Consider the following 15532-nt stretch of genomic DNA (forward strand, 5'->3'; position numbering starts at 1 on the left):
GAATGCAAGTGCGGAGCGATCCTACTCAGCCCATATATCATCTCACGATAAATTCTTTAACTCTGAGGGATTCCGGCGTGTATTACTGTGCCTACTGGTATTGGAATCACAGCGTTAGCTGGGCGAAGATAAGTCTTACAAAAACTCTTTGTGCTCTGAACCGCAAGCTGTGAACTCTGCTATAAGTGCAAATACTTCCTTATTCCACCCCATTCACGACTTTCTGCAGCAGGAGAAGAAAAACAGTGTCTTACGACAAGTGTTAAATATCTGATGTTGACAATCAGCATATCATTTCAATACTCAGATTTATCTGCAACATCCAGAAAGTGAAGCCCTCCTGTCACTTTAAGATAAGTATATGAAACATTGCTCTTAAAATGAAGGCTGGATTTTACTGAAAGTACTCACCTGACAGTGAACACCGTCTGTCTCTGTGTGTGAGCTACAGATTTCTCTTCTCTGATAGAATTCTAGCAAGTGGAGCAACATTTCTTCATCCCTCAGTATTTTCTCTTGAAAAAAAGACAGGAATAGGAAAGAAGGGGGGAAGACCAGCTGATCTTGCATATCCTCCTTCATCTTTTTATTTTGCTTTCCTTTGCATTTTAGTCACTAAAAAGTCCTACAGCAGCCCAGAAAACCTAATTTTACTGTCACAATTCCTCATTTGATATGCCCAAGACATAAATTGAAATCCTCAGCCATGAGCTATGCCACAGACAAGCAGAAACTCTCGGAGCCTTTGGGTTAAGTGTACTGAGGTTTAGAAATCAGATTCTACAATCAAAAACGGGTTCCAGGAAAGCTAGCATTTCCCTGAAAGCTAGGTCAAAACACTGAGATACTTTTATGTCTTACATTTTCTGAATTGGAGTGCACACGTTCAGTATCCTTTAAAAAGTGAGCACGAATACCTCCACAGTGATGGCTTTATAGCTCTACAGGCTCTGAACATATTTTTGCTAAAGTTTCTATGTGATTTGAGTATAAAATATCTTGCTATGGATGTTTCTGTCCTCCTCAACTATTTGAAAAACAGGTTGTAGTACATGTGACCTCAGATGTTAACTTCAGTCAGCCTGCCTTGTATTGTGGGATCTGAGAATTTCTCACAACCAGTCTGGGAGGTTTCAGGAGTGAGTTGGCAGCAACCTCCTGACACGGGTGATTGGGCAGCCAAACCAGGACCTTATTGTGGATGGAAAGGTCAGGGCAGCCTTGACTATGAGCCAATGGCGTTCAGATTCCTGAAAGAAAGCAGTAGGGCAAAAGGCAGGACCTCAGCCCTGGACTTCAGGAGAACAGACTTTAAAGTTCTTCAGAGATCTACTTGGAAGCATCACATTGGATACAACCCTAGAGAGAAGTGTCCAGGAATGCTAGTTGATGTCAAGAATCTTCTCCAAGTTCAAGAAAGGACCAATCTCACACCTAGAATACCAAGTAGAGGCAATGGGAGTTCCTCAAGAGTGAGCAAAAGTCTTCTGACTTTAATCAGGCATAAAAATGAAGTATAAAGGAGATGGAATCAGGGGCAGGAGATCCAGGAGGAGTACGGAGCTGCTGTTCAACCGTGCAGGAATGGGCTTAGGAAAGCAACAAAACAGCTAGAATTGAATTTGGCAAATGAGGTAAAGGGGAACAAGAAAGGATTCTCCAAATACAGCAGCAGCATGGGGAAGCTGCTGGATGAGGCAGGGAAACTGATGGTGTACAACATGGAAAAACCTGAGGTACTCAGTATGTCCTTTTCCTCAGCATTTACCCATCAGAATGGTCTTCAGGTATTCCAGGCCCCTGAGACCAGATGGAAAGTTTGGAGCAAGACAGACACAGGCTTTGGTGGAGGAGGATCAGGCTAGTGAGCACTGAAACTGCACACACCTAAGTCCATGGTGCCTGATGGATTATATCCACAAGTGCTGAGGCAGCTGGCCAATGTCTTTGCAAAGACACTCTTACTCACCTTAGGAAGGTCACAACAATCTGAACAAGTTCCTGGAGCATAAAAGAAAGCAAATGTCACTCTTATTTTCAAGAGAAAAGGAAGACCTAGAGAGCTACAGTCAGGGAAGGTGACGGAGCCACTAATCCTGGAAACCATTTACAGACAGGAAGGTGAAGAAGGAATCAGGATTAGTCAGCATTGATGTACAAGGAGGAAGTTATTTAGATAACTGTAGATAACAAAGCTCTTTGCAAAATAGATTTTTGGCCACTTCATCAGTGGCAGTAATAGTTTAGTGATAACTTGAACCTGGAAAAGTATTTTGTAAAACAATATTCCAGCCACGGCATGTGTCTTCTTGACCATAGACATGTTTGGTCAGTAATTATTCCTACTTGGAGACTTACTGTGTTAGAAAGCTTGCAGTACAAAACCTAAACGGTTTCTGTAAATCAGGCATTTAATCGTGTGCTATCCAGTCACTGACAGATTCCTTTACTCTTCATTGGAAATCGGGTGCCTGACAGATTTCTGCTTTGTGATCAGAAAAATGGCAATGTACTGCTACTGTTTCATACACGGCAACAGCAACAGTTTTTGGCAACTGCAGCTTGATTTCAGATCCTCAACATACGACAGCCAGTGCAGTTTTCACTCTGATTAGCTACAGTTGTCCATGTAGGAGACTGCTGGGATAAGCGATCCCTTCCTTGGCTCCCCCTCCCTTCACCTGTGGGTGGCCCGCAGGAAAATTAAGCAGGCCTTCCCACATTTATTTATTGGGAAGAGGAGAATTCTTTCCACTGCCACCACACAGAGGCAGTTGTCTCTCCTTGCCTGCCCCTCCTCAGAGCTCTGCATTCACATGCACCTTTCCAAACCACTAATCAACATGATTACCATCAGCGAGTGACAGGAGGGAGAACCAAGCAGCTCATCTTGTCTCCCATCACCCCACAGCATCAGACCCACTCATCAAGATGCCTCTCTGCAATGGCTGTTGACAACAGCTGCTCTCTTTTATTTTCCATCGTTTTTTCCAAGAAATGTTTGCCTCTCAGCTAAGCTGTGAAACTGAAATCCTGCGGCTGAGCACTTCCTCCCGCACTCTAAACCAAAGCAAAGGCAAGTCCCCCCAGACGAGCTTCTGCAGCCACTGATGGTGTTCAGCTTTGGTGGAGGGCAGCACCAGCACGGGGGCACCCTGGGCACTCCTGCACCTTGCATCTAGGTGACCAAGCTGAAGTAGGAAAAGGCAGTTCTCACCTGCTCTGACACTGTGCACCTGTCTGCACACCTCAGGTGAAGTACACACTCACTGCCCACCAGGGTAACCTCCAGGCTGAAACCTTCCCTCCACCATACATACCTGGACATGCTCTTGCTTGCAACCTTTTCTTGGTGGCTTTGACTAGGGTTTTATAGGGCCACAATTCTTAGATTTTATCAATATTTCCCATATTTACTTGAAAAGCAGACAGGACTACAGCCTTTTTACCAATTTTAATATTTGGCAGGTTGGAGAGGGTTTTCTGCAAAGACACCCCATTTGCTTGCACACAGAAGAGTCATCACTGAAGACCATTCAAGAGAGCCACTTCCTCCCTCAATGCAACACAGTTCCCATTTGAAGTCCCTTTCATCCTCCTCTGAGTCTCATTGAAAACAAAGTGTGACAAGCAAACATGCTGCTGCTGGTAGTGCTTGTGGCCACAGCCTCTTGGTCTTGTAAGTACTTCCTTATTTTCCTACTTTCCTCCATGGCTTTGCTAACAGGCATCTTTCCAAATCCCTGAATTCCAGCCAATGACATAATTTCTCCTTTTCTCTTTCCTAGATGGATTTGCACAGGAAATTCCCATGCAGAGTCCTATATCCATCACCAAGCTCCAAAGAAGTGCATGGATGACATGTGAAATTCAAACATTAGAGGGAAAATTTGATAACATCATCATACACTGGTATAAGCAGAAGGAGGGTGAAGCTCCAGAGAGGCTTCTGTTTGTTTCAGGAAGCAAAGTTACTGTTGAACGTGGCTTTCAAGCAAGCAGATACTTGGTTGAAGGAAATTCTTTTCAGAAGCAGTGTGTTCTTACAATAAAAGATGTAATTCCAGATGATGCTGCCACTTACTACTGTGCCTACTGGGACCCTCACTGTGATAGAAATGCAAAGATCATCAGGGCAAAAAAAACTACCTGCAACATCTGAACCACGAGATTGTAACTGTGCCACCCCACCAGACCTCCAAGATGCCTGTTGAGCTCATTTAGTCCATGACTGTGAGTTCTATCTGTCCTAGGTGTCGGGTGGTTGCAAGCTGCATCAGGAATTCACAACTGGTGTATCTGGAACAGTCCATACTTTTTGTGCATGGTGGTTATGGCATACAGTGGCAGTATCATTCAGCAGCCAATATTACACAATTCAACATTGCTCTGTTCTTAATCAAAAATCAAATCTCCTTGAGGAACAAATTGCATTTCCTCATCCCTCTGCATTACCCACTGTTGGGGGTTGAATGCTTCGCTTTTCTTTCAGTGGAATTTCTCCCATTGTTATGCTAAGTAATTGTGGCTACACCTTAAAACGACAGATAATGTTCTCTCGTAGGGGGGTGGCTGGAGGGGGAGGGGGGGGGGGAACCGGAAAAGGAAAGGTGGGATAGGGGGGTCTGGAGCTGGGCTCGCTCTCTCGCTTGGCTCCTGGAGTGGGAAGACAACCTGGGCTCTGCTCTGGCATCTTCCCCTGCCATCCCAGCACTGAGATCCACGCTCCCTGCCTTTGGACATCGCTCTGCTGCTCTCCCAGCTCACCCTACTACCTCTGGACACTCTGCTGAGCACCACGACCGACACCGTGAGGGGGGAGTCACTTTCCCCATCCCCGCTCACCCCTGGGCCGTGGCCGCCATCACCCAGCCCTCTTCAACTGCGCGGGACCTGCCCTGCCCCCACAGCACCGGTAACAGCACAGGGAGACGGCCTGCGGCCAAAAGGGACTGGAGCGGAGCTAGACTGTTCTGTTGCCAATTTTTATAGCTGTTGTTTTTTCTGCTTTGTTAGATACCAGTAAAGAACTGTTATTCTTATCCCCATATCTCCTGCCTGAAGGTGTCTGAATTGGACCTAAAATAATTAAAAGGGAGGGGGGGTTGCACTCTGCATCGCAGAAAAGGGGCTCTTGCCTTTCCTTAGACCATACCTGTCTTTCAAACCAAGACAGCTTTTGGCGCCCAACGTGGGGCATTGCCTGAGGGCATTGAGAGAGGGGTAGAAAAGGGGATAACAGTTCTTAAATTACCCAAGCTTGTGGTAGGTGACACCATGCTGTCCAGCTTACCCTGGATTGGCCTCCATGTGGTCACTGCTATATCTCTCCCATTTGCAAGCCCTTTTTTAAACATGAGTTTCATAACCAAGGTTACTGTGGCTATTATCCAGTTTATTATGTGGGTTGATCAGTTGAGGAATTCATGGATTTTTAATTTTCTCTGGAAGATGGCCACATGGATTCAGAGCTATCACACTCTAAGTGTGTGTTTCTGGGGCTACTTCAATAATGGTACTTACTGTGAGGAAGTGGCAGCAGGTGAAATTTTTTCTCAACCCATCACAGGGTTTTTGAAGTTCACCCCACCAGTCTTCAAGGGGTTTCAATCCACTTTAAATGCTAATGACATTATATTGTGGCTAGTGTTGCTTATATCCCTGTTAAACCTGTTCTATCTAACATTCAGAGATAAGGGGAGATTGACTTGGATAACAACCCTGATACCTACCCCAGGGATTAGTGATTTTACCCCAGAGCCTGATCCTGTCCCAGAGACTAGGGAGGTTACCCCAGAGCCTGATCCTGTCCCAGAAACTAGGGAGGTTACCCCAGAGCCTGATCCTATCCCAGAGACTAGGGATATTACCCCAGAGTTTGACCCTGCTCCACAGCCCACCTCGGAAAGGAACCACCCAGAATGGGTGGGGGTGCTAGCAAAGGAGATACATGAGATGGGCCAGATGCTGAAGGAGTACCTCTCCCCAGCTGGTGAGAAACCCTTCCCCTGCCTTAAAGAGGGAGACTCTGGTGGTGCAGCAGTGGGACCCACAGATGTTACATCTGTCCAGGTTCCAGCTGAACTGCAAGGGCACTCACAGCCAGCAGCAGTTGCCCCTGTGGAAACTAGGAAGTCTAAGATGAAAACAAGGCACCTAGATAATCAGGGTCAGGAAGGGGGCCCCTCACAACCAGCAGGGGAGCCAGAAGTTGAGATCATCACCGAGTCCCTGTCATACGAGAGTCTCCGTAACCTGCGAAAAGACATTGTACGACGGGGCCGTGAGGCTTTTACAACCTGGTTACTGCGGGTCTGGGACCTTATGGGCCCAGGTGTGCAACTGGATGGTACTGAGGCAAGGAATTTGGGAGCCTTGACCCAGGACTCAGGTGTGGACCAGGTATTTGTAAGGGAGACAGGTCTCCTTTCCCTCTGGGAGCGACTTTTAATGAGTGTGAGAGAGAGATTTGTCCACAGGGAAAGAATGCAGGAGTACCACCAGAGAACACGTTGGAATACCCTTGAGGAAGGGATCCAAAAGCTGAGAGAAGTGGCAGTCCTGGAGGTGCTTTTTGGGAGGGATGGACAGCATGACAATGACCCTGACAAGGTCAGGTGCACAGGGCAGATGTTGTGGAATCTGGCAAACCTGGGCCCATCTCAATATACCCCCTTTATTGCAATGATTGATGCTGATACCAACCAAGTGACAGTGGGTTCTGTTGCCAACAGGCTCAGGAATTATCAGAGTATGATGGCTGGCCCAGTGCAGGCTCATGTCTCTGCTGTGGCTAAGGACCTCAGAGAGGAGTTTAAGGAGGAGATGAAGGAGATAAGGGAAGAGGTGAGGAAGATCAGTGCAGCACCAGTAAGAGTCATGGACCCCAAAAGTAGAGCCCTACGCCCCCCAGCTAGGGAGAGAGGGTACACCCCACGTGCTGACCTGTGGTTTTTTCTACGTGACCACGGGGAAGACATGAGAAGGTGGGATGGGAAACCCACTTCTGTCCTGGCAGCACGGGTGCGCCAACTCAGGGAGGGGAACACCAACAGAGGGAACTCCACTAAAGTGAGGGTAGCCTCAGCCTCCCATGGAGGTGCAGGGTATTACAGAAGGGAGGATGATCTGTCAGATCCCCTTGAAGGAACCTCCAGTATGTATGCCCAGGAGAGAAATAATAACCAGGGCTAGAGGGGCCCTGCCTCTAGCCAGGGAGAGGCATGGGAAAACCGGATCTTTTGGACGGTGTGGATCCGATGGCCTGGCACATCAGAGCCACAGGAACACAGAGCATTGGTTGACACTGGTTCACAATGTACATTAATACCATCGGGACATGTCGGGAAGGAACCTGTTTCAATTGCCGGGGTTACAGGGGGATCTCAGGAATTGACTCTGCTGGAGGCTGAGGTGAGCCTGACTGGGAAAGAGTGGCAGAAACATCCAATTGTGACTGGCCCAGAGGCACCATGTATCCTAGGCATAGACTTCCTCAGGAATGGCTATTACAAAGACCCAAAGGGACTCAGGTGGGCTTTTGGAATAGCTGCTGTGGCAGCAGAGGGCATTAAGCAGTTGAACACCCTGCCTGGGCTATCAGAAAACCCATTTGCAGTGGGACTCCTCAAAGTGAAAGAGCAACAGGTGCCAATTGCTACCTCAACAGTGCACCGCCGGCAGTACCGGACGAATCGAGATGCCGTGATCCCCATCCACAAGATGATCCGTGAGCTGGAGAGCCAAGGGGTGGTCAGCAAAACCCACTCACCCTTCAACAGCCCCATCTGGCCTGTGCGTAAATCTGAAGGAGAATGGAGATTGACAGTGGACTATCGTGCATTGAATGAGGTGACTCCACCACTGAGCGCTGCCGTGCCGGACATGCTGGAACTGCAGTACGAGCTGGAGTCCAAGGCAGCAAAGTGGTAGCCACCATTGACATCGCCAATACATTTTTCTCCATTCCTCTGGCAGCAGAGTGCAGGCCTCAGTTCGCTTTCACCTGGAGGGGTGTGCAATACATGTGGAACCAACTGCCCCAGGGGTGGAAACACAGCCCCACCATCTGTCATGGGCTGATCCAGGCTACACTGGAGAAGGATGGAGCTCCAGAACATCTGCAGTACATTGATGACATCATTGTGTGGGGGGATACGGCAATGGAAGTATTTCAGAAAGGAGAAAAGATCATTGAGATTCTGCTGGGAGCCGGCTTCGCCATTAAAAAGAGCAAAGTCAAAGGGCCTGCCCAAGAGATCCAGTTCCTGGGAGTAAAGTGGCAAGATGGACGGCGCCAGATCCCCAGTGAGGTCATCAATAAGATCACTGCAATGTCTCCACCAACCAGCAAGAAGGAAACACAAGCCTTCCTAGGTGCCATAGGCTTTTGGAAAATGCACATTCCTGAGTACAGCCAGATTGTGAGCCCTCTTTACCTGGTCACCCGCAAGAAGAACAATTTCCACTGGGGCCCTGAGCAGCAGCAAGCCTTTGCCCAGATCAAGCAGGAGATTGCTCATGCAGTAGCCCTTGGCCCAGTCAGGACGGGACCAGATGTGAAGAACGTGCTCTACTCTGCAGCCGGGAACCATGGTCTGTCCTGGAGCCTTTGGCAGAAGGTGCCTGGTGAGACTTGGGGCCGACCACTGGGGTTCTGGAGCAGAAGCTACAGAGGGTCCGAGGCCAACTACACTCCGACGGAGAGGGAGATCTTGGCCGCCTAGGAAGGGGTCCAAGCAGCCTCAGAGGTGGTTGGCACGGAAACACAACTCCTCCTGGCACCCCGACTGCCAGTGCTGGGGTGGATGTTTAAAGGAAAGGTTCCCTCAACCCACCATGCCACTGATGCCACATGGAGTAAATGGATTGCCCTCATCACACAACGTGCCCGTATTGGAAACCCGAATCACCCTGGGATTTTAGAGATAATTACCAACTGGCCGGAAAGGGAAGACTTTGGTCTTGCCGACGAAGAGGAACAGGAACAGGTGACCCGGGCCGAAGAAGCCCCACCGTATAACCAACTGCCAGCAGATGAAACATGCTATGCTCTTTTCACTGATGGTTCCTGCCGCATCGTGGAGATGAACCGGAAGTGGAAAGCAGCCGTATGGAGCCCCACACGACAGGTCGCACAAGCTACCGAAGGAGAAGGTGGATCGAGTCAACTTGCTGAACTCAAAGCTGTTCAGCTGGCCCTGGACATCGCTGAAAGAAAGAAGTGGCCAAAACTCTACCTTTACACTGATTCATGGATGGTAGCCAATGCTCTGTAGGGATGGCTGAAAAGGTGGAAAAAGGCTAACTGGCAACGTAGGGAAAAACCAATCTGGGCTGCCAATGAATGGAAAGACATTGCCACCCGGGTAGAGAAGTTGCCTGTGAAAGTCCGTCACGTAGATGCCCATGTCCCCAAGAGTCGGGCTAATGAGGAACACCGACACAATGAGCAGGTAGATCAGGCTGCACAGATAGAGGTGTCGCAGATAGATTTAGACTGGCAGCACAAGGGAGAGTTGTTCCTGGCTCGATGGGCCCATGATGCCTCAGGTCATCAGGGCAGAGATGCCACCTATAAGTGGGCACGAGACCGAGGGGTGGATCTAACCATGGACAGTATTTCTCAAGTTATCCATGACTGTGAGACGTGCGCTGCCATCAAGCAAGCCAAGCGGGTGAAGCCCCTCTGGTATGGGGGGCGATGGTCCAAATATAAGTATGGAGAGGCCTGGCAGATTGACTACATCACACTGCCTCAAACCCGCCAGGGCAAGCGCTATGTACTGACCATGGTGGAAGCCACCACTGGATGGTTGGAGACCTACCCTGTGCCTCACGCCACTGCTCGGAACACCATCCTGGGCCTGGAAAAACAAGTTCTTTGGAGGCATGGTACCCCTGAGAGAATTGAGTCAGACAATGGGACTCATTTCAAGAACAGCCTTATAAACACTTGGGCTAGAGAACACGGCATTGAGTGGGTGTACCATATCACCTACCATGCACCAGCTGCAGGGAAAGCTGAACGGTGCAATGGCCTGCTTAAAACCACCTTGAAGGCACTGGGTGGGGGAACTTTCAAGAACTGGGAGATTAATCTACCAAAGGCCACCTGGTTAGTGAACACCCGAGGTTCCACTAACTGAGCAGGCCCTGCCCAATCTGAGCCCTTGGGAATATCAAATGGAGATAAGGTTCCAGTGGTACACATGAGAGGTATGCTAGGAAAAACTGTTTGGGTGAATCCTGCCTCCAGCAAAGACAATCCCATCCATGGAGTTGTATTCGCTCAAGGACCAGGTTGCACCTGGTGGGTGATGCAAAAGAATGGAAAGACCAGATGCATACCCCAAGGAGACCTTGTTTTAGGGTAAAATACCTATAGTACTGTGCCTATGTCTCTAACTGCATGTATGTATATATAATGTAACAGTTTAATTTGATATAGCATATTAGTATGGGAGAAATTCAGGGGTGGATAATGTTGGAGGTTGGATTATGCCCTTTTCTTTCTGTGGAATTTCTCCCATTGTTATGCTAAGTAATTGTGGCTTCACCTTAAAACGACAGATAATGTTCTCTCGTAGGGGGGTGGCTGGAGGGGGAGGGGGGGGAACCGGAAAAGGAAAGGTGGGATAGGGGGGTCTGGAGCTGGGCTCTCGCTCTCGTTTGGCTCGTGGAGTGGGAAGACAACCTGGGCTCTGCTCTGGCATCTTCCCCTGCCATCCCAGCGCTGAGATCCACGCTCCCTGCCTTTGGACATCGCTCCGCTGCTCTCCCAGCTCACCCTACTACCTCCGGACACTCTGCTGAGCACCACGACCGACACCGTGAGGGGGGAGTCACTTTCCCCATCCCCTCTCACCCCCTGGGCCGCGGCCGCCATCACCCAGCCCTCTTCAACTGCGTGGGCCCTGCCCTGCCCCCACAGCACCGGTAACAGCACAGGGAGACGGCCTGCGGCCAGAAGGGACTGGAGCGGAGCTAGACTGTTTCTGTTTCCAATTTTTATAGCTGTTGTTTTTTCTGCTTTGTTAGATACCAGTAAAGAACTGTTATTCTTATCCCCATATCTCCTGCCTGAAGGTGACTGAATTAGACCTAAAATAATTAAAAGGGAAGGGGGTTGCACTCTGCATCGCAGAAAAGAGGCTCCTGCCTTTCCTTAGACCATACCTGTCTTTCAAACCAAGACAATAGGGAACTGGAGACATCCAAGGTGGGGAAAAGGAGGAAGGGAGAAGAGCAATCCTAAATGACTAAGAGGAAAGAGGGAATTTTAGATGAAATTGCTGATTTTACATGTCCCATGGCAGCTTCCAAGTTTTAGCCCAGGATAAGCAACTTTACAGATGCAAACCCCAGAGAAATGGAAAAAGAAATTGATGTCCAGGAGTGAATTAGAAATGGCAGAGTAAATGCTGGAGAATCCTTATGAGAGAAACCCACTTCTAACTGAGAGTCTTTCCCAAACTATCTTCAGTTGAAGACCTGGGCAGGAGACAGAGGGGACTGCACACCTGGGATTTCCAAGGGGCCATCCCAGGAGCCACATAGCTCTGTCTGCTGCAGCCCCCTCTTACTATTCCAAAATAATTCCATACAAGTGCAGTCTTTCCAACAGTTAATGAGAGGTATCTTACAAAGTATCCTACTTTGCAGGATGCTGTCTGTCCCTCCCTAGGTTGTTGACTCCTCTCTCTGAGGCTGTGGAGTGATGTGAGGTAAGACACACAATTAATAGGCAGCTGGGAGAAGCTGCTAAGCTGTGATATATTTATCAGATAAAAGCCAAGTACAAACAAGACCTATTCACAGAAATATGGAACTTAAATATACATAGTTAGCAGACTCATAAGAAGCCCCCTTGGACCTTGAATAAATCAAACAAACTCAAATAAATTTGGGACGTGAATTAGGAAGTGTGGGAATTACTTCATTAAGCTGGGAAAATTGTATCCTGTGTAATCAATTTGTTTCTACTTTAAAAACGAAGAACCCCAATAGCAACAGTGTAACAGTAAATTGTCATTATACATTTTTTTAGATTATCTGGGTGAGGAAGCAGTGGAGATGTGAGATAGCCATGTAAGACTGCTGTTCATTAGCAGGTTTTCATATCTCTGTGTCAACCTTTTTATTTTAAAAGAGGTTCTGGTTTGTTTAATTAATGCTGATATGAAAATACTTAGGCCCATGTGCTTCATTTGGCTTTGAAAGGGCCAATCACCTGTTGAATAGTTTTAATCACTATTTTTATTAAAAACTCTAGTGGTCTGCAACAATAAACTACACTAGATGCATAGAAAGCATTTTCTAAAAGGGGCCCTTTTGCTCATTTCAGAACATAAGAACATGGAAGTGAGTGTATTAATGCTGATGACATGCCATACAAGTTTATACTACAAAACACCTCCATTTAAGCTAGAGAGCTACACTCACATTTCAGCTTGCTAAAATCTGTAAGGGTGCCAAGACCATGGGAAAAGCCTGACTATGAAGACCGTGGCCTTGATAGGCAGAGATAAATCCCACCTATTGAGTAATGTGAAAACCAGAAGCTGTAGGGTCAGGTAGTGGAAGATTATTGCTGGTCAGGCATACTTTTTATGTATATTTATGATTTTTTAATTATTGGAGTAATCAGTAAAAGTTTGAAAACACTGGGACTTTTTTTGCTGTATTGGATAACTCCAAACAATGACTGTAGGAAGAGGGATTTCTGGTAGAAGCTATATTACAGGATCCTATGTGATGTTCAATGTTCAAAATAAATAGGACGAATTGTTAAAAGAAGAATTTTGGAGGTATCATCATGAGATGAAAAATCATCTACAGAACCTTGGTCTGTAAGAGAGGTAAGAAATTAAGCTGATCTCTGTCTAGTACCTTATCTGGTATCTTATCTTGAAGAACAAGGCTCACAGTGTAAAAAGCAAAGGAGAAAAAAAACCGTGACTCTACTCATCATTCAGACAAATTCCTTGTGGAAATAAAAAAGAAGGAAAAAATAAGTTTTTCTCAGTAGTGAGCTCTCTTCTTACAAGGATGGGTTTTGGAGATGAGTGGTTTTTTGGGTTTGGGGCAGGGGGAGAGGTTGTCTGTTTGGTTTATTTCCCTTCTGTTTGAGAGTTAAGAGGAAATGGCTCATGCATCATTATTTAACTTGTAGATGGCACAGCCTCATTGGATGGTTTTCTGCCACTCAGATCTGCTTCACCCCCTCTTGAGGCTGACCCTGACCCTGTGCCCTGTGTAAGGAAGCCTTAAGAAGAGCACTGATGATGTGGTTGCTCAGCACTTTCTTCCTGACAACTGTTTTTTCTTGTATGTGCCCTGCTCATCCTGCTTCCTGCACATCCACCAGTGGAAAAGTGGGAAATGCTCTCTTATGTCAGCTTCTCTATTTTTTCTCTTTCATTGCCACAGGTGGCTCTGCACAGGACTTGCAGCAAACCCCTATATCCATCACCAAGCCAGAAGGCGAAACAGTGATAATCAACTGCCATGTCTCCAATCCTGATTTTAGAAAAGTTTTTATTCACTGGTACCAAAAGAAGGTCGATGGAGTTCCCAAGCGTGTTGCCTACATGTCCTCCAAGCTTTTCCTTGAAAATCAGTCTGATAAGGGGAAGTTTACTGTTGAGAAGGATCCCAGCAAATCTGTCTTCATCCTGACAGTGAGCAAAGTAACGCCACAAGACTCTGCCACCTACTACTGTGCCAGTTGGGATGCACAGTAGTAGAAAGCCACAGGGGACCTGCACAAAGACATGCCCTGCTTTCCAGATAAGAACCTCAAGCGTTTGACAACACGCAGGAACGCTGCCACCCTACTCTTCCCAAAAGCTTTGAATCAGATTGCACAGACAGCCAGACACAAAGGATGCTGCTGAGCACTACGGCCAGTACCTGCAGACCTGTTATTTCACTTTGCAAGCAAAAATGGCATTTTTGGGGTCAGGATGGATTACCTCTGAGTGGGTTTATAAGAGGACAGGTTTGGCTAAAAGCAGGGTCCTGCTAAAAGCAGGAAAAATCTTTCTATTCCCACTACCCTTCAAGCTACATCTTTGGAATAAAACCCCAGATCTGTCATTTAGGTGGCAGAATAGAAGGTTATAAGTGAAAATAAACTTGAAGCACCAGTCAAGACTGCAGATGCAATATACCCATTTTATACTTCTCTGTCACTTGAGAATCTGGTTTTATTTTCTCTTTCCTTTCTGTCTGGAGTTGATCAAATTTTCATTTAGGTTAAAACATAAGTCTCCTAATTGACTTCAGTGGGGTTTCTCATCCAGCATAGCAAGACTGCAGCTACAGAGCAGATGTTTTTATTTTTGCAAACAGAAGGACATTCCTTTGAGTTATTTCAGCTCTTTCTGTTTATGGACAAATGACATATAGATAAAGTCACAGGACCATTGTGTTCCTATCCCAAAGGATCCAGTATTGCCAGTCTCCAGCATGGGGTCTCCAGAGCACACCGAGCACTGAGGACCAGTTGCATTTCACAGGAGATTGTAAGATCAGATTCCTGGCACAACTGTAGGATAGCAGTTGCTGAATCTGTGTGAAAATTCTTGGGGAAAAAAAACAACAACAAACTGGCTAACATAAGTAAAATGACATGACAACAGGAAAAGGGGAATCGGTTTAGTTTTCTTTTCAAGGGAACAAGAACTGGCCTTGCATCTGAAAAATTCCTTTGAATTACACAAAATAATTTCTATATTTTGCTTGACCTAATTGTCTTTATTTTAAACTAGGCCTATAGGAGTTGCAAAACATTTGTGTTTCTTTGCATTGTGATTCTTACCAGCATTTGGAGAAGCTGCTCTGAGGTGTAGCATCTCACCTTACCTGTGACAAGAAACAGTCACAAACACAACAATCCTGCTTTTGAGCTCCCAAATGTCTGCTGTGTATTTTCCTGGTCTTCAATATTCAATCTGTGTCATTAGCAGTAATTCCACACCCCTCCAATTCATTTAGCTCCATGATTTGAGTTTTATTATTTTATGTTTTACTGGCAGCCAACCTGAGGAAAAATCCATTTCCTTGGCCAAGGAAAAGTCCAGGCATTGCTTAGAAGCTTTCAACTAGTCGAACGAAGTGGTAAAATTTGCTTCAGACTACAAAATTACTTTATAGATGAGTTAAGGTAATTGGAAGGGGGAGGGAGGGAAAGAGGGAGAGGTTTGTGCCACTTGTGTAAAGCTATAATCTGTTAATTTAGCAGGGTTCAATCAGTTTATCTCAAAAAAACACCTGCCAGGACAACGTCTCCAAAGGCCCATGTGAGTCATTTCCTTTCCTCAGTTGCTGCAATCTGCCCCTGCTGGGAGTGCTGCTAACTTCCTCCTGAGGGCAGACACAAGCAGGAGCCCTCAGGATGCTGCTGCTTCCTCTCCTGGCCCTGCCTGCAGCCTGGTCTCCTTTGTATGTTCCCTTTGTCACCGTGACACAGGGCAGTGCAATGAAACATGTGGGTGAATGAACAGCAAGCTGAGAGGGTTTGTTCTGT

At 46.9% G+C, this 15532-nt stretch overlaps 1 protein-coding gene across 1 annotated transcript in view; it reads left to right on the forward strand.

Moving 5' to 3' along the window:
- Nucleotides 1-15532, forward strand: part of TARP (TCR gamma alternate reading frame protein) — a 119957-nt gene that overhangs the window by 29450 nt on the left and 74975 nt on the right.

The sequence above is a fragment of the Sturnus vulgaris genome, chromosome 1 (genome assembly GCF_052056855.1).
Source record: "Sturnus vulgaris isolate bStuVul1 chromosome 1, bStuVul1.hap1, whole genome shotgun sequence".
Classification (NCBI taxonomy): Eukaryota; Metazoa; Chordata; class Aves; order Passeriformes; family Sturnidae; genus Sturnus; species Sturnus vulgaris.